General features: G+C 36.5%; 1 protein-coding gene across 4 annotated transcripts in view; it reads left to right on the top strand.

Annotated features, from left to right (window-relative positions):
• Positions 1 to 26,563, top strand: part of DGKB (diacylglycerol kinase beta) — a 329,294-nt gene continuing 302,731 nt past the window's right edge. For 3 of the 4 annotated variants that reach the window (XM_031066802.1, XM_031066804.1, XM_031066805.1), the window contains exon 1: positions 1 to 75. The gene's annotated coding sequence lies outside the window, so the exon portion shown is untranslated. Of the gene's footprint in view, positions 76 to 24,748; positions 24,842 to 26,563 lie in introns of those variants that run through there. The other variant, XM_031066803.1, reaches the window with a different exon arrangement.

A 26,563-nucleotide genomic window follows, 5' to 3' on the forward strand; every position in this document is an offset into this window, starting at 1 on the left:
TCCCGCGGCTGCCCAGGGCGCCGGGCTCTCTCGCATCCCGGGGCCGAGCGTTCCCTCCGCCCGCATCGCACTGCAGTAAGTTCGCGAGTCGCTGGGCGGCCGGAGCGGTGGGAGCCGCGGAACTGGGGGGCCGCGATGCGCGGCTGGGTGTCTGGGCGTAGTGGAGGGGCTAAGCTGAAAGTTGTAGCTTACCGCGGTGTGTTGAATTTCTCACGACGCGTCGCTTTGGTTTCTAGTTACTGCCAATTTGCCTCGTCGACCTATATCACTTTGCTCAACCTCAGTCAGTGTCCTGATGCTGCCCCTGATAGCCGGGTTCACAGCGGTGAAGTGCTGAGGCATCCAGGGTAGATGCGAACACAGCGAGGGCAGGAAACAAAAGATGCAGATACAAACTTAGGCTTTAAAGGTTGCTCTTCTTAAACTTCACGCGTTGATGTTACGAGCTCATTGTTGTGTTTTGGGTTTGTTTTGTTTTGGTGTTTTTTGTTTGTTTTGTTTGTGGCCCAGTGTTTTTCTGATTGTTTTCAAGAACAGTTTTATTTATCAGAGGTGAATGTAATTACGTTTTTCATTGTGAGTGTCCTGTTTTGGAGATGGATTAAAGGTTTTCTCATCAGATTACTATATTGTAGTTATTATTTTTCTGGTAAACAAGCAGATTGTAGGATCTTCAGTTCTTCATTGTTTGACTGTTTTTCTACAGATTTCGGTAGAACTTTATTAATTTTCAAAAGCAGTTTTGTCTGGTTGATATAAAGTTAGAAAAAAAATGGAAAACGTATAAAACCCTATCATAAAATAAAAAAGGCAGTGCAACAGGATGGGGAAAACCAGTAATTGTAGCAGGAGACGTAGTCTTTTAAGTTTTTATAAAACCTACTCAACATTTCCTACTCCCATTTAGGTTAAATGACCTAATGTAGCAAGGTAATAGTTTTTCTTTGCACTTGAATGGTATGATGCACATATTTAGAAAGTCATTATGCGTCCGGGAAAAAAAATCCATAGCAAGAACCTAATATGCATTCCCAAATGACTGGACTTGTGCTATGCTTTATGGATAACATGACAGGAAATAAGTCCCTTGTTTCTCTCCAAAGTGGTAATCCAGTATTACTCAGAGCCTGAAATGTCTATCTAGTACAGAAGGAAAACAAGCATCAAGAAACATGGGGCATCACAAAGCAGCACTTTCCTCCAGGGGCTTCTCTTGCCTCTTGTTCATTCGTCAAGGTAGAAGGACTTTGTTGTTTATCGTGGCAGGGAAGACCTGGAACAATTATCCAATGGTCTGAAATGTTTGTGGAGCGATATGTTTTACACTGTGAATTTGAAATATTTGTGTACAATTGTTAATCTAATTTAGGGGCCTGCAAACATCAGATGTTGCTGTTCTTAGGCAGGTTTAGGAAAAACCTCCTTTCTTATACTTTTTAAGGAAGAAGTATATATGAATGGTTATGTACCAGCTGAAATAATCTTTTCTAAACACCTATAGGTGTCTTGAACAGTATTCAGTAGCAATGCATGAATGAACCGATATTTTTAAGACTTCATGCAGTATGAAAGTTATAAAGTTAATTGTTTTAAAGAGCACTAGATACTAGGTTTTTACTTGTAAGGAGGTTCTGCGCTGTTTCTGCTCTGGAACTGTCATTCAGGTGTCGCTATAGGATGGGTCTAGGTACCCTTTGTCTGTGGAATGAGATCAGTGGAACAGGAATGAAGAGAATGATAAGAGAGTTGTAGGAAACCTGTTAGAACAACATTTTGATAAAGCAGAGTGTAAATAGCCCATTTGGGAGTAAAGGTAGTAATAGGTTAATACTGGAAAACTTCAGTCACCTGGCTGAATAGTTGGACTGGGCTTCTTGTGTTTTGTGTGTGCATGTCAACAGCACTGAGTTCTTGTGAGTGGCACATATAGAATGAATGGTAATAGCTTAAAGTCATGCATTATATTTAGTGTAATAAAAACTAACAGCATATAGCATGGAATCATGGAATATCTCAAGGTTTAAGTGATCTATAAAGATCATTGATTCCAACTCCCTGCTCCTCACAGGACTAACTAAAACTAAACTGTGTGACTAAGAGCATCGTGCAGATGCTCCTTGAGTATAGATAATACATGATGTTTCATTCTCTTTGAATTGTTATGACCTCTATTAGATCATAAGCCTTCTGCATACAATTTTAACAAGTCTTTTTAAGGCCTCAATGAGAAGTGGATGATGAAACATTTTCATCTGTATGTGGAATTATGGAAGAGTGGTGACAGTTAGGAGACAGTGGCTTACAGAAAAACAGTTGGTCTTGTTCTGTGGTTTGGTGTGCTGAATCAAGAGGATTTCAGCCAGAATTCTACCTATGGAAAGAAGAAGCTCCTTGTGAAAGATTTTTATGTTTATTTTTAAGTTATGATAAAGTCCTCCCAGTCAAATCTGAGAGACATCAACACCATGAAATGCTGTGGAAGAAAAGCATACTGGCCTCCTGAAAGCTCCCTACAGCTTATTCCTTTCAAGTAAAGTTTGCAGCCTGCTTCAGGGATTCCCACCTGAGCTTTGCATTACTGTCTAAAGTGAAAAAGATATTAAGAATATGGACTACACCTTGCTCTGGATGTAATTCCCAATTTCTTTTACACTTGTGTAGATTAGGTTCCAGGTGTTACTCTGAAGGAATTATAGCATGCCACAGCCAGGTTAATCAATAGAAGTTGGTATACAAGGTTAGAAACAAACATTTTATGACAAGAATTCCATGTAAAGACCCTCTTGACCTTCAGCTGTTTCTTCAGTCAGTTTTTTGTTTCCTGTAGCACTTACAAAATAATTAGTAACAGTAATAGAAGACTTAAGACAACTACTTGTCCATAGTATCAGTTTTTCATAACAGTACTTTATTAATAATTTTCTCTTCAGAGACTTCTTTTGTAGCTAAACCAGCAAATTGACAGTACTGGAAAGCTGAAGAAGTGACGTGCTGGGTCCCACTGAGAAGAGTTTGATGTTTGTAGTTATTTTTAATACCTTGCCTAAAAGAGTGAAAAAAAATAAAGATTTGGGCTTTGAAACTGATATCTTGATTTTGTCAACCTGACCTAGTTTTCAGTACACTAATAATGCTCTTGCCATGGATAAAAATGATCTTACGCAGGTAAAGTATTTAGGCTAATTCAGGAAGTTGAGAAATAAATATTTATTTAGTTGGAATTGAGATGAGTAGCTGTCCCCAAACACCCTGTAAAACAGCTTTATGCAATGTAGAACACATTTTCTTTTTTAATTGTTTCTGAAGAAAATAAGACTTTTCTGAATAATGTTTGCAGCAGTTTAGCCCTGAAGGGATATAGTTAGTTTGCCACAAGTTTAAAAGCTTAACAAATGTAAGTATTTGGAGGCTGTTAAATTATTTCTTGTCCTACCCCTTAATACATGTTTGGAATGTGAGTGTACAACTCTGGCACTATTGTTTTGCCCTAAACAATTTTTTAAAAAGTAAATAAAGAGAAGCAGAGGTGTAGACATGTTTGTCAGTTCAGTGTTGCTAATTAGACTTCCAATTCTGGGGAATGATTAGCTTTTTATTTTTAGATGTTTGTTGTTTACTGTAGTAAATCATGACAAGAATGAACTCTAGATACTTCTTTCTTCTTTGTTAAGGATTTTAGGAATGACTTTTCTTATGGTGGCAGAAATAGTTAGCTATACAAATGCCATGAATTACTTAATTATCTTTAGGTTGGTTTTCAGCTGCTTTTTGATTACTTGGTTTGAAATTGTTATCTTTTTTTCTTCATTAGACATTCAGTGAGATGTCTAGTGCTCAGTAGCTGTAATAGGAAGCTCACTCTCTAGTCCTTGCAGTAGTAACAATCTCAAGAGATGTGATGAAAATTTTCACAAAAGTTTATGTTGGTGCATCCAAATCTGTGAGCTTTCTGCTGTGATATGGTGCTTTGCTTGCCTTTTGGGTTGCCTTGTGGTTATTTTGAAGCATTCCCATGTGTTGGTGGTTTAGTTGGGCAATGGGGAAAACTCACACAGTTAATAGAAATTTCTTTTCTCCTTTGTCCTTTAGAGCATATTGTGTAAAGAAAAAGCAATGAGTCAGATTCATTCTCTTTGGTCTAAATTTTCCCCAGGTGGACACTTTTGATTTATACACTGGTTTGAGTTTGGAAATTACCTGAAATCAATCCTGGATGCTCTTGAAGTGTATGTGGCTTTTCCATGCAGTGACATATTTGTATGTTTGTGGTCTTAGAGAACTGAAAAGCTAAGTTTAAGTGAATTAGAGGAATGGCGAATAGTAAGGCAGCTGTATCAACCTAGGAGAAAATCTTAGGTGGTGTGAAATTAGCAAATTTTGCTGTCTTGTCTTCTGAAAGGAAAAATAGTGTTTTCTTCTAAATCTAGAGCCTATGGCCTAGACATAAGAATATAAACCACTGTGTCCCTAGACTCAAGGGTCTGTTGCTGCTTTTGCCTCTTTAATTGTGGATTTTGTCCTGTTTCCTGCATGAATTTATGAATTAATCAAGTGAATGGGAGACAATATTATGCCAGAAATAGGTTTTAAGAAAGGAAGAAAGAAAAATGAGAATAAAGAAAAAAAAAGAGATAACATTTATAGCCAAAAAAACTGATACTGAAGTAGGTGAAAACTGAAAGATTCGTATAGAATTCTTACCTTTTAAAATTTTTTTCAATTATTTTTTTCTATTTAGTCATCAATGAAAACCTTTTTCTAAAATTTAAAATTCATTGAAAAGGTTTAGGTTTATAGATGTGAAATTGATTTAATCTCCTTTCTATAACCACATTACTGCTTTTGTACACCCCTAGAATATTTTACTCAATATCTCTACTTTGCTGATTTCTTTGGATTTTGATAGCTTGGTCATAATTTAGAAATAAAGTTTTTAAAATGTTAAAAATATATATTATTGTGTCTATTCTATCTTCTGTTCAATAGCTGAATACCATCTGGCTACCTTCTGTCTCTCCTGTTATTACTAATGGAAAGTCAAAAGCACCTGCTAGGGGAAATTTTAATTTTAAGATGAGCATCCTTTATAGGTCAGTTGAAGCACATTCTGAATGTATCCAGGTCTCTCAATTCATTATAAAGGGTGCCTGGCTGGTGTGGCTTGTTCACAGTTTAAAATACAATTTTGAGACATCCGTCTTTGTGTGAGATAAATTATACCCTTGGATATTTTCTCAGCTAGGAAGGTAAGGAAGAATTGAACTCCTAAGACAGTGTCAAGTCTTCTCAATGCATTACTGAATATAAACACAGAGTAAAATAGCCTTAAAACAGTAGTTCATTAGAATGGGCCATGTACCAGAAGTTAAATATCAAAGGACCTATTTTTAAACATATCTAAATAAACAAGTAGTCTGGAGCATTTATATTTTTCTTCATGTCCCAAAAACATAACAATGGCATGTTTATACCAAAAAGTCTGTCTTAATTCGTTTTTAATATAAAATATTCCAGCAATGCTTTTTAATGAAAAATAAAATTACAGACTTTTCTAGAAATCCTGGATTTACTTTGAAAATCTGAAGCCTTATGCATTTAGGTTTACTTTGTTCTACATATCATACACATTGAAAAACTACTGGATCTGTGAAAACGTTTGTCTTCATATGCTGTTGTAAATTTAAAATTGTGTAGTACTGCAGCTGCTTCTGCTCAGGAAGTACAGTGGGTCATTTTGTCTGTTTTTACTTTAAAAGCACCAATGAAAATGTTTGGGTTTAAACAGCCTGACAGCTTCTATGTCAAAGAATTCAAACCTTCTAAGCAATAGATGATCTCATATAACAGAGATATAAAAATTTGCACTGCCCTTTGTTAGGCTTAGTGCTGTTGAAACAACTTATTTCTTAGAAGTAGAATGACTGGAGGAATCCTGGGAAAACTCCCAGCTTTGAATATTAGATGTTGTTAAAAACAGTATAGTACTCTGATAAGAGTGTTCTTTTACTTCCTCTTTAAATTTAAAATGCCAAGTGGTTATTTTCTTTTCCTCACATTGTAAAATATCATGTTCAGTTATGAAATGTTTTGCTTTTGTAAATTCAAAATAGTTCCTCGTAGAAAAGCTTTATGTTCTCAGACTTTTTCCTATAAATATTCACCCAGAAACTACAAAACCAGCTTGTATGAGTGTTCAGTATATTTTTCTATCCTGTATTGCACAGTACACCAGGGTGGTGATTTTTACATATCTCTTTTGGCATTGAGAAAAAGAGTCTTGATGAAGCTCCAGTACTTATATCTAGTTGCCTATTCAGTGAACAAGAACTTGAACAAGTCTCTTCTAAGAATTTTTGTCTGTTCTTATTTCGATCTGCTGAGCTGTTGAAGTCAGGGTAGGTCATCTGTCAATGACAGATGAATTTGTAGAATCTTATGGTTTTCTGGAACATATTCAGTCGTATTTCAGTGGAGTTTAACAGGCAGGTAACTGCAAAGGAAACTAATAAGAATATGTGAGCTATAGAAAAAAATTGTATACTTTTAAGAGCACTCCTACAGGGTTTAGGCCTTACTGCCTCTGACCTTAGTTCAGGGCACATGCCTGATAACTTGTCACTTCATGAAGCTTTTTCATGTTGGATCTTACATTTGTGACTCAAAGTGCTGTCCATCTAAAGGAAGAGATGACCCTTTCAGTACCCTAATGTGATGATATATGGAGACAGTGAGTTCTGCATGATTAGTCCAGGACCCTGACTAAAAGGATAACGATTCCTATGGGGGTGGAAGAATGCTTTCATCATCTAGAAACCTTGAGAGCTGTAATTTGTTGATAATTCATCTACCATCTTAAAGTAAAATTAAATAAAAGCATTATTTGCTAAATCTAAAATAAACTACTGTGAAACATGGACTTAATGACAGCAGTTGTAGAACTTAGACATTACAGCTTTGTTTATTTGTACTAAAATCAGATCAAAATCTGTGTATCCTGACAGGTTACAACTCTTTGGGTTTGCTATTCGGTCAAGCTCCAGTTTGTCTTGCATTATTTACATTCTTGGCCAATTTTCACTGGAGAGCATCACAAGCAGGAAAGGTTTTCCAATTCTTGTACATATTTCTTGTCGCGTTCTGCAGTTTTCATTCAGATTCAAATGCTTCATCCCTTCCCCATATAGAGTTTTAAAATTTATTCAGGAAAAGTTTCATTACTCCTCCCCTGGTCTTGTTTGCTGCTCTCATTCTTTGGAAATGCAAATATGTATTTGACAGAGCAGGTGCCAACTCTTTTAAGCTGAGAGCAAATTATTAACCCATGAAGGAATGAAATGCTGTTCCTCTTCAGGGAACTTGATGCCCATATTCCAGTATGAGATCTTGTTTCTGAGCCTTGTGCTTTTCATATCAACATGTATGTTCATAACTATGCTTCATAATAACAAATGAACATTACTCACATGTGTAGATAATTATTGCATGTTAATATCAAAATTTATTTTCATCCAGCTCTATGTATGAAGGACATGTGGACAGTGTACAGAGATGCATTTAACCTTGTGTGTTTACTTTCTTTATATAACCTGAATGTCTCAAACACCTTAAACCAGTGTCTTCTACAGCCATTTAAATGTTTTAGGGATTTGCAAGAAATAGTGTGGCTGTTTAAAGGAAAGTTCCTCGTGCAAAGCACAAAGTTCGGAGAGATTTTAAACTGTTAAAAAATCAAGCATTTGAAGGCAGAATGGCTGTGGTAATGATTTTCAACCTGTGGGTGTTGAAGAAAAGAAGATAATACTGAGTCTTACCTTGCCTTCAATGATGTTGTCATTGATTCTTCAGATTTAACACATACTCCACTGAATCTTTTTTAAAGATAGCCTAAGAGAATGGAAGAAGAGGAGGGAAGGGTAGTTCATGACTGCATAACCATTCTGTCGTAATAATTTAAAAGCCTCATAATACTATTAAAGACCTTAAAATGGTTGTAAATAGCATGATGAAGACCTTACGCATGATCATTAAGTTTATCATGGAGAGGAATATTGTGTATTGTAGATGGATTCTTCTGAAGAGTTGATTATGCAATTACATTCCTCAATATAGTTGAAGTTGGATTCTATAAATGATGGCGAGCACAATTACAACTAAAAGGAATATTTTCATTGGTTATTATTTAGATATTTTTTGAAAACTATATGTTGCCAGTAAAATACTTTGTTTGTATGCCGCTTCTCTGTTTTTGTGGGAAGTATGTGTTGTGTATGTGGCAAGTGAACACCCACATTACATAGTGTGGTAAACATTGTAGCATTTAGTTATTTTTTGCAGAGAAAAAGAATTTCTCTTCATCAGTTTGTCTGGTTTTGTTAATTTGTTTGGGTGGGGGGGAGGGGGTGTTATTTGCTCGGGGTTTTTGTTGGGTTTTTTTCAGCACACTTTCAGTACTGAAAGTTCACTGTGGTTTATATATATCCTTATCAAGGTACTATTAGTGGGGCAGGTGAAAGGGATCGTTCTTCATCCTTCTTAAAAGCATAAGGATAGCTTTGCTGGATGAAAGTCTGTCTGGACTAGTATGGTGTCCCCAGTGATTTTCACAAAAAGAATAGAAGAATAGACTGAGGATGTCCAGAGTGTTCCTTCAGGTTTCAACACTGTACACATTTATTATTTTACAGCTATCTGAGATAGGCCTGTTTCATTTTGAAGATGGAAGAATTCTAGTGTGCTCTTATTTTTTGTTCCCTCTTTTTTGTCCTCTTTTTCCAGTTCTGCTGTAATCAGTTTGAAAATCAAAAAAATCTCTGCATGTTATTCAGAATGCAAGCATATCAGGGATCTTTACAATGAAATACATTGTTTTATTCTGAATACTTTTATTTTTGAATGCTGTCAGGCACTGAGCTGATCTTTTCTGATTAGAATTCAAATTTTTATTATGTTTCTGAGTGGCAGTTCATCAGTGATGAGCTCACTGATCATCACTTTAAGTGTATTGCTACAATTTTTTTAGTACATATTACTTTAGATTTATCAATGCTGAGGTATATAATCTATTCCAGTGGGAAGTGAAGGATAGCATTAGCAAGCAAGAGAAAGGACAATCAGACTATTAGAGGATTTAGTACCTATATCATACCTAAATTCCGTCTCAACTCTGTAAATCTTTTCCTGTACCTGTCCTTAAAAACATTTTGGTGCCTGTGTTAAATATTTTATTGGTATGGATATAATAACAACTAGAATTATGACTTACTAATCCATTGGAAAAAGGCTGGTTTTCGTTGTGAATAATACATATTGAACTTATATTTTTTAAAAATACAATATAATGTGTCACACCTCTTGCATAAATTTACTCATTTAAAGAATTATTAAAAACAAAAATATTTTTTAAATATTTTTGAAAGTTTACTTTTTTTTGCTTTTCTGTGTTTTCCAATCTTCTAATCTTAACATAATACAAAATATTCTGCTGCCTAGTCCATAAATACTTGGACTTCATTAATTTAGAACATGGGTGTGTTTCTATAAGTGTGCATGCCTTCTATATAAATTTCTATTGACTACATGCTGAATATGGCAGCAAATACTCATTGCAGTTGTGAACATGATTAAATTTGTAGCTGTCAGAATCCATCTGACAGCTTAGTTACTTACAGGAATTGCACTTTGAAGTGGTAGCTGGAGAAACAGTTCTGACCCAAGTGATTAACCCTGGCTAGGGTCACATTAGATCTGAATGAAGTCCAGTACAAGAAAAATGTTTTTATTTCCCTCATATGCCCAACAGAAATCAGCTCTGTAATGGGGGCTATGTGTGTATGGATTACTACTAAATATTTGGCATTATATTGCAATATTTCTGTGATTATTTTTACAAAAATCAACATCACCATGGTCATCCTCTTTTTATATAGCAGCGGGAATGTGGAGTTGGCATTGGTCACATGGACCATTGTTCCTGGTCATTTACAGCCTGAGGAAACATGACATTAGATGCCTCATACAGATTGGGGTTCACTGAGCCTCAATTTTGCACACCCTTACCAGAAGCCACAGAATTTCTCTATGGAGTATAAAACATAACCTAAGATTTATAATATAAGACTAGGTCATTAAAAAAATAATGTTACAAGAAGAGAGGACCAAATCCTCAGATAATTTTAGTTTAGAATAAAATCTGATACTGAGTCTGTCTGCTTTCTGTGCTCATCTGTGAAGATACTTAAGCAAAACTGTTACTGTCATAATTTTTAAGGTCTCATATTTTAAATACCGAAGAAGGTGTAAACAACATTACATCTTAATTTTTAAGTGTGGCTGTTCACACTGGGAGGCTGTTTCCAAGGATTGTACTTCTGTGAATTTGATGATCACACTTAATTGAAAACAATATATTTCACATAAATTATTCTGTATGAACGACTCATCATTATTTATAATGCTTGTAAATAATAATGCTTATAAAGTATGTAGCTTGGAATGACATCATTTCTTAAATCATTTTAGTAAAAGTTACAGTTCTGTGACGTGTTATATAAATCTAAGAGAAATATTGTCTGGTATTTCATAGTCTGAAGTAATGAGATAGACCTGTGCCCCTTGTTAGGTGTACAGTAAAAGAATTTACATTACAAAGAAATCAAGGCAATTTTAGCTCAGGAAAATATGTCTTTAGTAAAAACTATTGAAAAGTTTCTGGACTAGTAAAATTAATGAATACTGAATGCTGTCAGATGACTGTATTAGTCTGTATTAGATCTGAACTTAAGAGGATAAACATGATGAAGCAAGGTAATGGTAAATGAGGAAGGCTGATGCTGTCAGATGCCTGTTCCTACTCCTTTTGAATATTTACTTATATTAAGTATATTTACTTAAGTATATTTACTTATTCTAAATATACTGAGATATGAACAATTTTTGATGAAAAAATGATGTATAGTTTAAAATCAGTGCACCATAATTCTTACTATTGAGGTGTGACCTCTGGTGTTGTTATTTATTTTCTGTGTGTTTTCTCTAAGCTGTATTTGTGTCACTTCCCTTGTAGCAGATGCATTGAAGGCATATGCAGATAGCTACTAACATGCTCATACTTTGAAGGAGTTAGATTACCTACCTCTGGAGCTAGAACTTTTTAATTATTCTTCTGTTTGTCTTGACCTTGCTATATTGAAACTGCTTATAATTCTGTTTTCTAGAAATTTGTAAAATAGATACATTAATTTTTAGAGAACTAAAATTTGGGTTATCAGTCTCAGATACAGCCCTCTGTTCTAGACCACTGTTGTTTCTGTATACTGCTCTACATTGCTAATTAGCTGTGCATTATATGATAGGGTTTTTTTTTCTGTTATGTAGATGCTATGGTGGTAACAGTCTTAGAAATATGAAAATGTACCAATATAATAGTATATTCTAGAGAATTCTTTAGTAACAATTATATAGTTCTCATGCTGCATTAAAATACGTATTCAGTCATACATAGAACTAGGTCTTTAAAATAAAAATCCCAATCTCTATGTGTAAGACTTTTCCTATACCATAGAATCAAAGAGTCAGTGAAATGTGCATCAGATGAGCTCAGCTCAGAGTTGAGCTTATTCAACTTCCCTTATTGTCCATTCTTTTTATAATATTTTGTTAGAAATACTTGTGACATTTCCTCAAACATACCACCAGAAGAGCAGCTGAAGAAAGTTGCAACTGTCTGTCTTATGCTCCATCTTACATCCTATGACTGCCCCTGCAGCCCTGGTTTTTACATCTCTGCTGCTGCCTCCTCCATTTCTGTGTCCTTGAGCTGTTTCTGCTTTTCTTTTCCACTGGATGTTGATAATGCACTTGGGGGATTAGGAACTGTGAAAGTGGGACCTGCTTGGGCTCACTTCACTTGCAGTGCCTTATCACCATTTGGTGACTGGTGGAGGCAACTACAGCTGAGAGAAGCTGAATTTCTGCTCTACATGTCAGCTATTTTATGAGGTTTTTTGGTGGTTTTTGTTTCGTGAGTTTTTTTGGAGTTTTTTGTTTGTTTTTTTAATGTATGTGTTTGGTTTTTTGCTTTTGTTTCTGCCATTGTTTTTTTGTTTTGGTGAGGTTAGTTTATTTTGCTGTGAGTGTGTGTTTGTGTCCCAGGACTGGAGGAAGCTGGCATGTTTAGGAAATGAAGGGGAAAAAAATAAAGCATTACAATATTTTTTTCCTGAATAATTATTGCCTTGCAGAGTAGGTGAGAGCTTCCCCCCCGCCCCCACACTCTTCTGAAATGGAATTCCAGTAAAACCTGAGAATGCTTTCATGTGTTTGACTTAATTGTGTCATTTTAAAATTTCTACATCTACTTTGGTTAGTACAGACTTGATATAGGGGATAGTGAGTTTGCTGGTATCCTTTTACCAGTGGACAGTCACTGCCCAGATTGTCTCATAAGACACTGTCACATTGATTTACATTTTCTTTCAGTGTAGATTGGCTGTATTTCCATTACAAAATATTTACTTTTCTACTTGGGATGATTACAACAATTAGTGATATGTGAAGAGTCATTCTCCTTTCCTATTTACCGAGTGCTGTGGCTAAAATTTAGCAGTGTATAAAAGTGAGCAGCTCTTAGGCAAAGATGCTTAGAGTTGAATGAGTCTTTTCTTTTCAAATGAAGGATTGGACTGTATTATTTGTATACATTGCACTCTGAGGATTGCCTCTTTAGACGCCCAAAGTGCTACTGCTAAGGATGGTTGTGAGAGAAGAGAACAGATTGACTGCCAGAGCAAAGCAGAAGTAAAAGTTTGCATGAACAACCAGGCACAGTCAAATATATTCTGTCATTTTTTTCCCCCCACTTTTGTGTGTGTGAGAGAGAGATGTTTAGAACCACTTTCTTGATGGGTTAAAACACAGTGATAAATGGTTGTGTGTTTAGGAGATACTCTGGAAATGCTATCGGGTTTTTCAAAAGCCTGTTGACCTGAGTGGAAACGTACTGATCACGCCTCGCTCATCAGAGAAGGAGCACTGCATCTGCTGATGGGTCCTCTTGAATCACAAGAATGAAAGAAGAGGAGGAGGAATATTCAAGAAGGTCACACTCCTCCTGAAGGGTGAAAGGAGCCAGGACAGCTGTGCGTGAGCTGGTGTGCTGTTACTTTGGAATGGGTAGAGCAAGGAATCTTTGAGGGCATAAACTCAGGCCCTAGGGAATTCCAGAGCCCAAGAGGAACAAACAAACAATTGTGGGGAGGGAGCAGCATCCAGTTAGAGAGATGTGAAGTGGTGCTCAGAAGAAAGAAGCACAGTGGTATCAAGGATAAATTAGAGGCTCTCGTGTCTGGAAGGTGTCAAGGGCATAAAAGGTTCTTTAGCAAGGGAAAGGAAGATGTGTCTTCATGTTGATGTTGCAATTACTGGGATTTCATATCAAGTTGTTTGAAATTTTTTATTATGTTTTGCATGTCTTTTTTTTTTTTAATTGCTAGTATCCCAGTGTGGACCTATTTTGACAGGCATATCATCTGCATGACTAAAGCCATTCTAAATATGAAAAAGAAATGCTGCCTTACATCATTCATATTCAAACAAAACCAAACCAGGCCAGTCCCAAACCCAGATCCCCCTGTGAAGTGGCGTTGCAAAGCTAGAAGGATGGGAGGTAGATTCAATATACATGTGGGGTATTTTAGAATTGCTGTTTATATCTATAAAATTTGCCTAACAACTACTAAAAGTCTAAGAACATTGGCTGTGCTATGAAAAGATTGGAATTATTAGATAACAGACATTTAATGAAGTTCATAGGAACTTTTGTTCTTTTTGTAAATCAGACATGAGATAATATGAAGCTGTACTGATGCAGAAGGTTATTGTTCTTTTGAAAGGGGTTTCAGATGCCTTCATCAGGGAATTTCTGGGCATGTTCCTCTGTGTATCTATTACAAAGTAACAGATCTGGTGCAGTGTAAATAAGGATGGCATGCTTCTTTATATAAAGTATTTGTTTATATAAATCAGAAACCTGAACTTTATGCTTACTTTGGTGTTTTACAGAGATCTCATTTTCAAAAGTAACCAAAGAAGCAAAGTCATAGTCTTGCAGCATTAAAATTTATAGTTGCACTTTGTGTCAGAGAAATAGTCTTAAAAGACAGTAGACAATAACAAGACGTGACAATATGTTTTCCTTTCTTGATGTTCTGTAGAGCAGGTGAAGTGCATTTAAGGTATTTGGCATGGTGAAATTTGTTCACAGTATTGACACAGGCTAAAATAATTGTCCCACTCCTTCTCTCAGTCCACGGGCCTTTGTGTGGCTGTGTCATCTGCGCTGTTTGCTGTGTATCTTGTGTAAGAACTAAGATGGCACTGGTGAAATGTGGGGGTAGTATTAGATTGTCAGATCCCAAACTCTTTGCTCATGGCCTTTGTGCCTCTCCAGGACTGTGGCTCCATGGCTGCTTTCTTTTTGTGACAAGAATGATGCTGTTGGCTGCTCTGCTGCTGCCCCAGCATCTCAGGGTGTTACTGATGGGGGGGTGAGTGGAAGGGAAGGGAGCCAGCAGTACTTGTCTCCTGGGAAAGCTGGGGCTCCCCATGCAGCCCCTACATCGTGGGGATCACTTCCTGCTTCCCTTATGTTACAGTCAGTCCATGAACTCAGCCATTTGGGAATAGAGGAATATTAAGGGCATAACTTAGTGGTAATGTTACAGCTTTCTAAATTTTTCAGAATATTTTTAAAGAAAAGTATTTAAGCTAGGTAGAAAAAGTACTTTGGGACATGTTGTTCCATTTATTTTTTAAGACTATCCTCCACAGAAGTCACTGGAGAGTTTTTAAAACAGATGGCATGATGTGGGCCATTGTAATGCAATTTTCTTTGGAAAATTCTGTGTCTCAGGGCAAATTTACCACAAATGGAGCAATCGTGATGTCCCGTAAAAGAGAAGATGTGTTTTTGCAACATTTGATAGATCTGAAAAGTATGCATAACTCTGCCAAGCAAGGAAGCCTGCTATTTTCAGTAAAATATTTTGAGGCTTTTGGAGTATTTTGAAAATGCTAGTACAGTAACTGCTCTGACTATTCAGTAATATTTAGTACAACCAAAATTTTAAATATCAATAAATACAGTATTATCTGAAATTGTGACTGTCAAGAAGACATGTTTGATCTTTGTCCCCTAGAATTTTTGGCAGAAAAAGAATATACATTTTTTGTTAATACAGTTTACTGGAACATTTTATTTCATATGTATAGATTTTAAGGCCATAAAGCAAAGGAGTGCTGCATAATAACGAAATAGCAATACTATAGAATAATCTTTCTGATTCAAAAATAATCAGTGGATTTATCTCATCTGCTATCTGTGCTTGGATTTAGTAATTAATTAAGCAGCTGCTACAAAGGAGATCTGCTGCTTTCATTTTTGATACTTGTTATTAAAAAGGCTAGATAAATTTTGTGAATAATTAAAGTAGGGATGAAAAATGCAAAAGTACATGAAATTATACTTATTTTCATCAGAATATTCTGATGTGTTCATATAGAAAAATTTATTTTCCTAATTTCACATGTATCATAGGTAGGTTTCTAAACACTAACAATGTCAGGATAACAGTCATGTTCAATAAAATTACCTTGAATAAAAGTCAAAATAGGAAACATAAACATATGGTTTATATATATTTACAACAGTGTATTTTACAGTGAATTTTTTAGGTATGCTAAATCAATGTTTTTAATTCTTCTAAGATGCCAAAAGAAATAACTTTCTTATTTTAGTTGTGCCAATTTAAGAAATGTAAGCTAAATCTAGTGATGCAGTTTGTGCCTGGGAACCTTGAGAACTGGAAACTGCTAGCAAATTATTAGACATCTATAATAATCTCTTGAATAATCTTTTGTTTTGTGTTTCTAAGAAGGCCAGAATCTGAAAAGGGCCAAATACACTGAGTACTCCTTTGCTTCCAAAAGCAGATGATTTGGGTTTTGCAGTTTTGTATTCCAAGCATCAACAGCTTTCATCATTTCTGTTTACTCTTCTTCAGGTACAAACCTATTCTTCCCTCATGGGAAGCGCAGCACAGCAGTTGAGATTCAAAACAAAGTGATCTGTATTTGGTTCTGGCACATTGTTCAGAATTTCCATCTTCCTTTTTTTTAGGGTGCTTTTACTGGGACGAGCAAGTGCATACTTTAGGAGAGTTTCTGGTCCCTGGGGTGTGGGCTCAGCCCTGGGCACCTCCCCCAGCACCATTTTGCTCTAAGGGATGGAGCTGCTGGAACTGGATGGGAGTTGTGACATTTTCTAACCGGGTCCCCAGCATGGGTGACTGCAGAACCAGGACCCTGAAGCAAACCACAGTATAAACCTCAAGTAATCTGAAAAGAGCCACAGATTTATTGGAGTGGTGCTATTGTTGTGTATATGTAGTTAAATCTGTAAATGACAAGGTTTCATCAAAAGTATCTACTTCCTTTGAACTACTTCATGTGTTAATTAATGGTGTATTAACTAAAGCTAGCTGTACGTGAGAGGCAGGGGATTTTAATTAAAATTCTGAGGCTTGGTTAATTAAATATCCCTGATAATTTTTATAATCTACAGCTCTATTTTAAGTTATTAAATACATTTTTTAGGCATTTAACCTAAATTTACCAGTTCCAACTTGATATGATAGACAAAATAAAGCTGTTAAGAAGTACAACTGTTCTATTGACTCGCATAAACTAGCACGGTGTATGCATTTAAATATATTCAGTTACAAATCTCAGTTCAGTTCCTGACTTTTCCATACATGCTTCCTTTGTGATAGCAAGCAAATTATTTAAGAATAAATGCTTCATTCACCGTATCTAGTGACTTTGAAATTCAATAAGTAATGCCAGCTGAGATCTAGTAATTTGTTAAAAAGCAAAATCTTAGAAATTTCACTTCTTAACTTCACTTGTGTAAATTGGAGTATTTCTCTCCTTTTTTTATTTTTCCTTGCTCTTAAAAGAAAGTTGGTCTGTCCCATTGTCCTCTTTGTGCTATAGTCACAGAATCATACAATGGTTTCAGTTGGAAAGGATCTTACAGGCCATGTGGTTTCAAACCCCCAGCCCCCCCAGCCATTGTTAAGGACACCTTCTACCAGACCAAGTTGCTCAAAACCCAATCCAACCTGACCCTGAATGTTTCTGGGAATGAGATATCCATCAGCTCTCTGGGCAACATGTTCCAGTGCTTCACCACTCACTCTGTAAGAAATTTCTTTCTTATATCTAACCTAAACCCCCCTCTGTCAGTTTAAAGTTCCCCTATCGCTGCCTGCACTTGTAAAAACTCATCTTTCTTGTAGGACCCCTTTAATTACTGAAATGCTTCTGCATGGTTTCCCTGGAGCCTTCTTCACCCAACAACCCCAACTTTCTCTGTCTTCATAGAGGAGGGCTCCAGCCCTCTGATCATCTTTGTGTCCCTTCTCTGGACTCACCCAGATAGGTCCATGTCCATTTTTGGGGCTCCAGATCAGGATGCAGAACAGCAGGTGGGGTCTCACCAGAGCAGAGCAGAGGGGCAGAATCCCCTCCCTTGCCCTGCTGCCCACGCTGCTTTGGATGCAGCGCAGGATACAGCTGGCTTTCTGGGCTGCAGGTGCACATTTTTGGGTCATGTTGTGCTGCTTGTCCTTGAATATCCCAAGTCTTTCTCCCCACGGCTGCTCTCAATCCATTCTCCGCCCAGCCTGTACTTGTGCTTGGAACTGCCCTGACCTAGGTTTGGGACCTTGTACTTGGTCTCGTTGAACTTTATGAGGTTTGCATGGACTGGCCACATAAGCCTTTCAAAGTCCCCCTGGGTATCTTTCCTTTATTCCAGTGAGTAAATCTTATCTCAGTTTCTGATTTGATAATGCAAGAACAGAACTTCTAGTTATGTTGTTGTTATTACTTGACATTTTTAATCTGTTCCACTGGTCTAGCCAGGTTGTAAAGAATGAGCAGAAAAATGAAGTGTGTTTAGGCACTGGATGTCAGAGTGCAGACACTGTAGTTTGGGTCAGAAAAGCAATAGGTTCCCCAGGCTGCATAATTTCACTTGCCCAATTCATTTTAACTTTGGGATTTCTGTCTGCAGTCTATGCAGCTAAGTGTAAACAACAGTACCTCAAGTTCTGAATCACAGATTTGTATGGATGCTTATCACCTGAGTGTGGATCACCTTTCTCAGTGGTGATTTTTATTTGTTTGCTTGTTCTTCTTGCAACTAGTAGTAATTTTTTCTTGGGTAAAACACCCCATGTTACGTGGCATGCCTCAAATGAGAAAACAGAGGAGCTGTCTTGATCTACTGCAAATATAAGCAAAACCTCTTAATTATAAAAGTTATTTGGGGGCAGCAAAATCAGTTCTGTGAATATCCATTGGAACGTATAAGCAAGTTTATCTTATATTTTTGAGGATGGAGGGTTTATGAGGCTTTAGATGATATTTGGTGAAGGTTCTCAGAAGATAAAACTTCTGTTTTGTGAGGAAGTATAACTTTATCATTTAAAAAACAGCCTTTGGAAAAAGAACTTTTTATGAATTGATTTTAAATAGCAAATTTAAATAGAATCTTTTTCTATATATTTTTTTAGTGACTTGAGCTGTACCAAAATGGGATGACATTAGTAAACCGAGTGACTTACAGATTACATAGCTGTGATATTCTTATGATATGGAGAGGGTATAAGTAGAGCAAACTCTCTTAGGCTTATTTCATATGTAGAAGGATTCAATTGTGCATATTTCAATACAGGGCACGTGAAAGGAATGACTCATAAATAACAAATCACTTAATAAACAGATATTCTTCACTGTGAGGCTGGTGAGGCACTGGAACTGGTGAGGCTCTGGAGGCTGCCCAGACAAGTTGTGGATACCCCATCTGTGGAGGTGTTCAAGGGCAGGTTGGATGGGGCTCTATGAAAACTGGTCTAGTGAAAGGTGTCCCTACCCTTGGCAGGGGTGTTGGAACTGGATGATCTTTAAGACCCCTTCCAACCCAAAGCATTCTATGACTCTATGATTTCTATGAACATAACTGTTTTTAAAATTCACATATTCTCCAGTTGATGGCAGTGAGTTTTATGTGGCTCCTGGGAAGAGTGTTAGATAAGTACATCCTCTGCCTGTTGGTGAGAGTAGACAACACAATGGACTTTGGAAAATTTGTTTGAAAACTTTCATGGATCGAATCAGAAAGGTAGAAAAGAGAATAATTCTTAACCCCTAAAAAATCTGCTTTTAAAAAAATTTTTTATATTCCTGTCTTGCGAAATTTCAATGGAATTCAAGCTCTGTAATAGAAATATTTCATATGCAGCCTTCTCATAATGCATTTAGACCTTTAGTGATGATTTGTATGAGAACTATTACAATAGTTGCTGAGTACAAACTGAGCTATATAAAGCATCGTAAGGTGAAGAGGTTGAAAACCAATTCAAGATGAAACGTGACTTAAAAGGCTTGTGCCTATTCATAACTTACAAGTTTTTTCTTCATTGTTTCTCTTTAGTAATACAAAGATGAGCATAAATATTGTAGGTTATTTTGCCATATTCAGGATCATGTTGAAGTTCTACAGGACCATTTGCTAAACTCTTCTAGTGTTCAGTGCAAAACAAATTTTAAACATTTCTGTTTGAGACACCTTTGTTTCAATGAGTAGACCTTCAGTTGGCTTAGGGTAGTTACACAGGGATGTTCTAAAAGTTAAGTTTTAGGATCATAAATTTGGAAGCAAGGGAAACAACTAAGAAGGACTTGAACATCTGACTTGCAATGCATCAAGTGCAGTGTGTTCATCCCAGTGTTTCGGCTGAGAAATCAACAAAACCAGCAGAAGTGATTGCAGGTTGACAGCAGAAACAGATCGAAATAGTGCAATATATACAGGTTTGCAATTGTTTACAATTAGTGCTGCTTCTATCCAATTTAAGACTATAAATTCATGGAGGTAGTACATCTCTAGTTAGTATTACCAGGAATGGTAGTGCTGTTACCTGATACTTCTCTTCTGTGTGGGAGTGGAATCCAAGAGATTTAATAATGTAATAATTCCTCGTATAGAAGCACAAATGTTGTGTTATCCAGTTGCCATCCATTTTATTATGCTTTTTTCTTTGTCATTGAAAAGGAATTTTTCAACAATTTAAGCACAGAAACAACAATGAATCATTGAGTTTCTTTTTGTGTTTGTGTATTTTTTCTACTTTCCTCACTTTATTACCCTTTTTGATTTCTGGCTTTTCATTAGTTATAATATTTTAATATATAAGCTGTTTTGATGTAAAGCTTAAAAATATATTCAAAATAGACTAAATGTTTCATTCCTCAGTAGATGTATTTATTTATTTATTTTAAAAGAAAAGGAAAGGAAATGTATAAAACATTGTTTTGCTTTTTAAAACTCTGTTAAAAATGAATTGCACAAAAATGATTAATGGTTTACATGATGATGTTTATGATTCAGAAGTAAACATATAGATGATTTTTCTTTTATGACAAATATAGTAATAGCAAAACAAGGCAGACCTGCACTGTAAAAGTGTTCCAGCATGAAGAATATTTAGTAATTATTTGGCTCTTGACTACAATTTCTGGATAGGATTAAAACTCCCTTGGGCAAAATTGTGTGGGTCCCCACGAGAATTGCGGATGATGAGGAAACACAAGCATCAACATTAAGCAAAGTCAGGGGAAATTGTTTCAAATTTCAAGCTGAAGTCTTACTAAGCAGGTTCAGATTTTTAATCCAACAACTGCATTGTTAAAGCGAGTAACTCGCTGTAGTAAAAAGATTTTTCCCACGTGTTAATGCTGTGTCTCTTTTCAGGTCTATTTAGGTGTGGTTTATTACTGTGTCTAAGCAGGTTGTTCCCAAGTTTATCAATCCGGTAGGCAAAAGGAAGTGGAATGTGGCAAAACTGGGCCTTTGTCTTCCCAGGCTGGTGAAGACAGGCTATGCTGTTGCCCTCAAGATGTCAGGAGGGGCAAAGTCCCACCAGTGTGCTCCCAGCATGTATTTAGCAGTCTGTAGACAAAGCAAGCAAAACTCCAGCCAAATCCTAAGGGTTACGTGTGTGTGTTCCAGACCTGCAATAGGATACCAGCTACCCTTTTCTCCGAACCATATAATAATGTGCCATAAGTTAAAATTGATCTTTACATCCACTTAGCTTGAAGTTTCCTGCATCTGTTCTGAGACCTGAGCAAAGTTTTTTTCTGAAAGCTTCATGTATTAGAAAATACTTCTTTCTGCCAGTCCCACTCTTCTCCTATCTGTAGAGAATCGTACATGCAGTTCCAGTAATTTCAGTGTCAAGGACTACTGTGTAAAAACATAAGCTAAATCTAAGGAGAATTAATTGCAACACTTAAAGAGAGAAAATAATTAGGTAGAATTCCAGAGAAAAACATGCTAGAAAAAGATAACAGAAATGCAGAGGCTCTCTCAAGAGAAAAAAATATATTTAAAATGCAAGCATAATGTAAACTAGTTCAGACAAAGGATTCCCAAGGGAAAAAGGAGACAGGATCAACTTTTTTTTCTTCTTCCCTTTAAGATAGGAAAAGCACTGAGAAACTCAAATTAACAGAAGTAAGCTTTCATATTGAAAACGGAACATCATGGAAAGAGAACACAAATTATATAAAGCTGTAATTATGTACCTTTGTCAATTAAAAGTGTAATCGGATACCAATTTTTATTAAAAATTCCATGGGAATATTGTCACTTGTTAATTACAAAGGATTCTGAGGTAAGTAATACACTGAAGTCAGTAGGTGGAGGACATAAATTTCACTGTTGCTTTCTCATACGCCTCTGAAAAAAAATCAGAACAGTTAACCTTGAAGATGTAGGGTTTTCCTATCTGAAAGCCAGGGCAATGTGTTAAAGTCTTTACATTTGTAAGTCTGTCTGGGTGGGATGGACAGACAGACAAACAAATGAAGGACCCCTTGTTATAAAATGCACTTCCCTCTCTGACCAGATCTTAGTGTGTAGTTCTGCAAATGCCAGTCTCTGTCTCAGTGTACTCAATGGCAGTATATGAATTGCAGGGAAACCATTGAGGATATAAAAAGGAAGAGACTCAGGGTGTGCTTATGCTGTAGAAGGATATGAGGCCTAGCTGCCTTTAAGTAATGGTTTCTGGTATTGAGAACTGTGGACCTGTGACAGCCTGGACATTTGCATCCCTTGGACCATGTGCACAAGAGGTCAGGCAGAGGTGCAGAGCCTGCTCTGATGCTTGTGGTGCTGAGCCAACTTGTATTTTCCCTTCTGGCTTTGTTTCACCTCACTCATGCTCTACTTGTGCATCCCCACCTCTAGTGTCAGTATGGACATGTCATCAGACCAAATTCTAGGAACATGGGAATGGCAATGCTCACTGATCCTTCAAAAACCTAGATGTTATTGTCCTCTTAGAGCTGAATTTGAATGTGTCAGGAGTTTTCTGGGTGAATAGGGAATTGTATTTTGAGATGCTGCTGCCGCCATATTGTTTACTTCAGATGCAGATATGCGTCCTTTTAGGCAAGGGGCCACCGTACTTTGATAACCCATTTGGTATCTCACTATCACTGAACTTTTTTATAGTAAAGCTAATGAAGACATACAAAACCATTTGTAGTTGTCTAGAAGGCTCCATGCTGTCCCAGTGGAGAGTGACAGTGCCAGCTATTCATATCCCAGGACTGCAGTAATTTAATCACTTCTCCATGCAGCCCTCTCCCTAGGGGAAAAAAAATAAACACGCCACATAATAGAAAACAACCTAGCATGAACTTCTCCTGTGAAATTCTTAAACCTGCCTGCTAAACTATCTTTATTCTCTATACAGATTTCCTATTGATTAAATCAGGTTCATATTTTCACAAGTTTTTGATGAGGAATTCCATTGCCCTGTTCCCAGTTTATTTTAAAATTACACAAAGTGTTTGAATGAGGACAGCAGTTAACAAATCTTTTCCTCTGGTGCTGTGGAACATTTTTGTCACAAGACTAAAGAACATTTCTTCAAAGGCTTATTTCCGAGCATGAAGTAGGAATTTCTGCCCCAGGAAATTATGGATCATCCGAATTCTTTCCCAGTTGTAATTTATGCTTTTCAGCTTTGCTTTCCTGTAATGCAATCACCCCTAGAACACCTAAATATGGTGAGATTAATTAAATCTAACAGTTAAACAAAAAAAATCCCTGTAGTTTACTGCCAACAAAAGTTAATTGTTAGGCAGAATTTAGAGGTTGCCCCATGAGAGGGAATTAAAGGAAAGAGGAAGAACGTGTGGCAGATAATAGTCAAAGACCTTAACCTCTGTTTATATGCGCTCAAATACTTGTGATGCTGGTTGTGGGGAGGTCTGTGTAGAGCTCATATTGAGGGAGGCACTTCTGGAGCTGCCTTTCCTGGGGAAGATGGCAGATGCATAGTTTGGAAGGCAGAGGCTGTCCTCAGGATGTTTAATCCATGATTTTGGAGGAGTTTCAGTGGATTTATAGAAGTAGTGGTGGGTGATGTGGAAAGAATTGTTTGAGAGACTGATTCATCCTCTCATCAGAGAGATTTATCTAGTGGACAGCCTAATGTGCTGTGTTCCAGAGAATTTATTATGGATTACATAGATATATCTATAAAATCCAGTGCTTTCTGTTCCAGATTGCTTTTCTCTATTTATTAAAGAGTATCAGTCTAAGCTTTAGTGATTCAACCTTCTTTTAAACTTCTCATATTGAAATAGTATGTTTTTTTAAATAGACCAATTTCAAAATACTACCAGCTGTCTAGAAATCTTTTTGTCTGAACAGTTTATTTTGTACTTCTCTCTGGGTCAGTTATTTTTCTCTCTTTTTTTCTTTTACCCCTCCTAGTTTTATTATGTTTTTAATTAGTCACTTATAAAATCATAATATTATTCAATGTGATCATTTAGTCATAAAAACAGGATTTCAAATTTTAGTAGCCTATGGAAAAATGTTCTTGTTTAGTCATAGATATAATATTAAGAAGGATGAGTAACTCCTCAACTTTTCCAATTTTCACTTTTTAAATCGGTTTTTGTAAAATTGTTACTGAGACGTTTTTAATATTGGGAACAGTTCTATGACTCTCACTTGGAGGAGATTTTTGAATTATGTAGTACTTCTTTCATAAGCATAAAATAAATTCCAGTGGTGTGTTTTTTTATGTTTTAGTTTGTTCAGCTGTATTATTTAAAGAAAGAAAAAAGCCTTTATATACTTCTGATGAATCAGCAAAAGTATGTTGTAGTATTTCCTTGTCCCAGATTCTTCTCAGGTTTCATTTATTTCAATATTTCTTTTAGTAAGGAAAACACTGAGAAATTTGAATATAGTTCTTCTGACTTGGTAGGTAATTAATGTAACAACCTGTAAGCCTAACAATTGTAAAATTTAAGATCAATCAGAAATTGCTTTAAATGAATTCATATGATGAAGTTAAGGTACATGGAGTACCTTAAAAGAGTGTCCTGGTTTTGGCTAGGATAGGGTTAGTTTTAAACTTAGTAGCTGGTGCGGAGCTGTGTTTTGGATTTACTATGAGAATTATGCTGATAACAGAGTGTTTAGTTGTTGCTAAGTAGTGCTTACCCTAAGTCAAGGACTTTTCAGTTTCCCATGCTCTGCCAGTGAGGAGCTGCACAAGGAGCAGGGAGGGAGCATAGCCAGGGCAGCTGGCCAGAGGGGTATTCCATATCATGGAATGTCATGCTGAGGGTATAAACTGGGAGGAATTGGCTGATTGCTGCTCAGGAGATGCTGCTTGCTTCTCAGGTGAGCAGTTGTATTGTGCATTGCTTGTTTCTTTTGAGTTTTATTCCATACTCTCCTTTTGGTATCTCCTTTTTTTAACATTATTTTTCTTAACAACTTTGCTTCAAGTATTAAACTGCTCTTAAATGAGTCCTAGCTGTACTCAGGGATGTTGCCGTCTTGCATTCTGATTGGTTTTTATCAGTGCTCCATTTTGTTGCTAATATTTTTCCCTGTCACAAACTGTAGTATTGGTGAAATGTTTTCACTGAGATTCAAGTATTCTGCTTAGCATGCCACAATAGGGTTTGTGCTGCATGTCTTCTTAGTGTTTACTGATATATTCCATATAAATAATTCAAGAAAGTGAATTTGAGTAATTGCTTCTCTGAGGAATATAGTCCATATCTTTTGTGTTAAAATTTAAATGGATGCCTTTACATGTCCCATACTAGTACACCTGGGAATAAAGTAGTCAGTAGAACAAGTGTGCTTTTGAATTGTGCTGGTCACTTCTTTAAAGGGAGAGATTTTCAGCTTGGTACAGAAGCTATCACTGATTTCAGTGTGTCAGTGTTTATAGTTTATATTTCAGAATTGTATTAATTTACATCAGTAAACACCCTTACTAAATTGAAGAAAAGTGTACCACTAAAAAGACTCTATACTAAATTCAGTGCAAACCAAGGGATGCTTTTATGTAAAATATGCAGTGTATGTAGGAAAAAACTGTTGTGTTTTGTTATGTGTCTTCATTTTTTTCATTCATGCCATTAAACTGGCAGCAATTATAAGTAATTACATTACTTCTGTGTTTGAAAGTAAAGAAACCAGAATAGTGATTAGCAGATATTTTGGTAGAATTTCTTGCCCATCAGGCTCTTCATACTAAACTTTAAACAATGCAAATTTGGAGTATTTCTGACAGTAGAGGCATTGTTCTCTACAAAGTGTCAAATCAATTGCAGGAACACTTACATATGTCTTGTATACCTGTACATAATGCCTGCATTTCCAGGCAAGAAATTAATCATTGTTAGCATGTTTTGAGTTTTTTTGAAGAACAGAGAAAATTTTCAGGCAGGCATGTAAATGTGTGTTATCTGACAAGTAAAAATTCTCCTCTGGAAAATCCATTATGTCACCCACACTGAAAATCACAGGATCTAGCTAACGATGGTGAAAATGTAGCACCCTACTGAAGGAAATACCAAGTATATTCTGTACAGAAGAGTTCTTGATAGGCATAATTGCTGCAGCCTCCATAGCAATTAAGGTATAAAATATTCTGTTATTTAAGTCTGTTCGGGCAAAAATCATTAATCAGTTCTGTTGTGGAAAACTGGAGTTTCTGTGGCAGGAAACTTGGTGTAGCTTTATCCTGCGACCTGTTCATGGACTAACTGGCAGCTGTTGAACTTGTGTGTGGGGTGGACATTATGGAAGGGCAGGTGGAAAGCAGAAGATGGCTGGAGCAAGTCCAGGAGCCAGTTTCTAGGCTGTTCTAAGTGTTCCTGTTATGGTAAACAGAAATAAGTCCCCTAAGGCATGCATTAAGATGAGTGTCGTGCTTTCACACACGGCAGTGAGGTTGGACCTCAGAGGAAGCTCTCCTGCCTTCCAGAGAGCTGTGTTGGATTGGTTGAGAACCTGGACATGTCTCCATGGGCCGAACCTGAAATCAGTGCTGTTGATCAGTTTGTGGGACTGATGTAATTTATTTTACCCTGAATGCTCTCTGAA

The sequence above is a fragment of the Geospiza fortis genome, unplaced genomic scaffold (genome assembly GCF_000277835.1).
Source record: "Geospiza fortis unplaced genomic scaffold, GeoFor_1.0 scaffold138, whole genome shotgun sequence".
NCBI lineage: Eukaryota > Metazoa > Chordata > Aves > Passeriformes > Thraupidae > Geospiza > Geospiza fortis.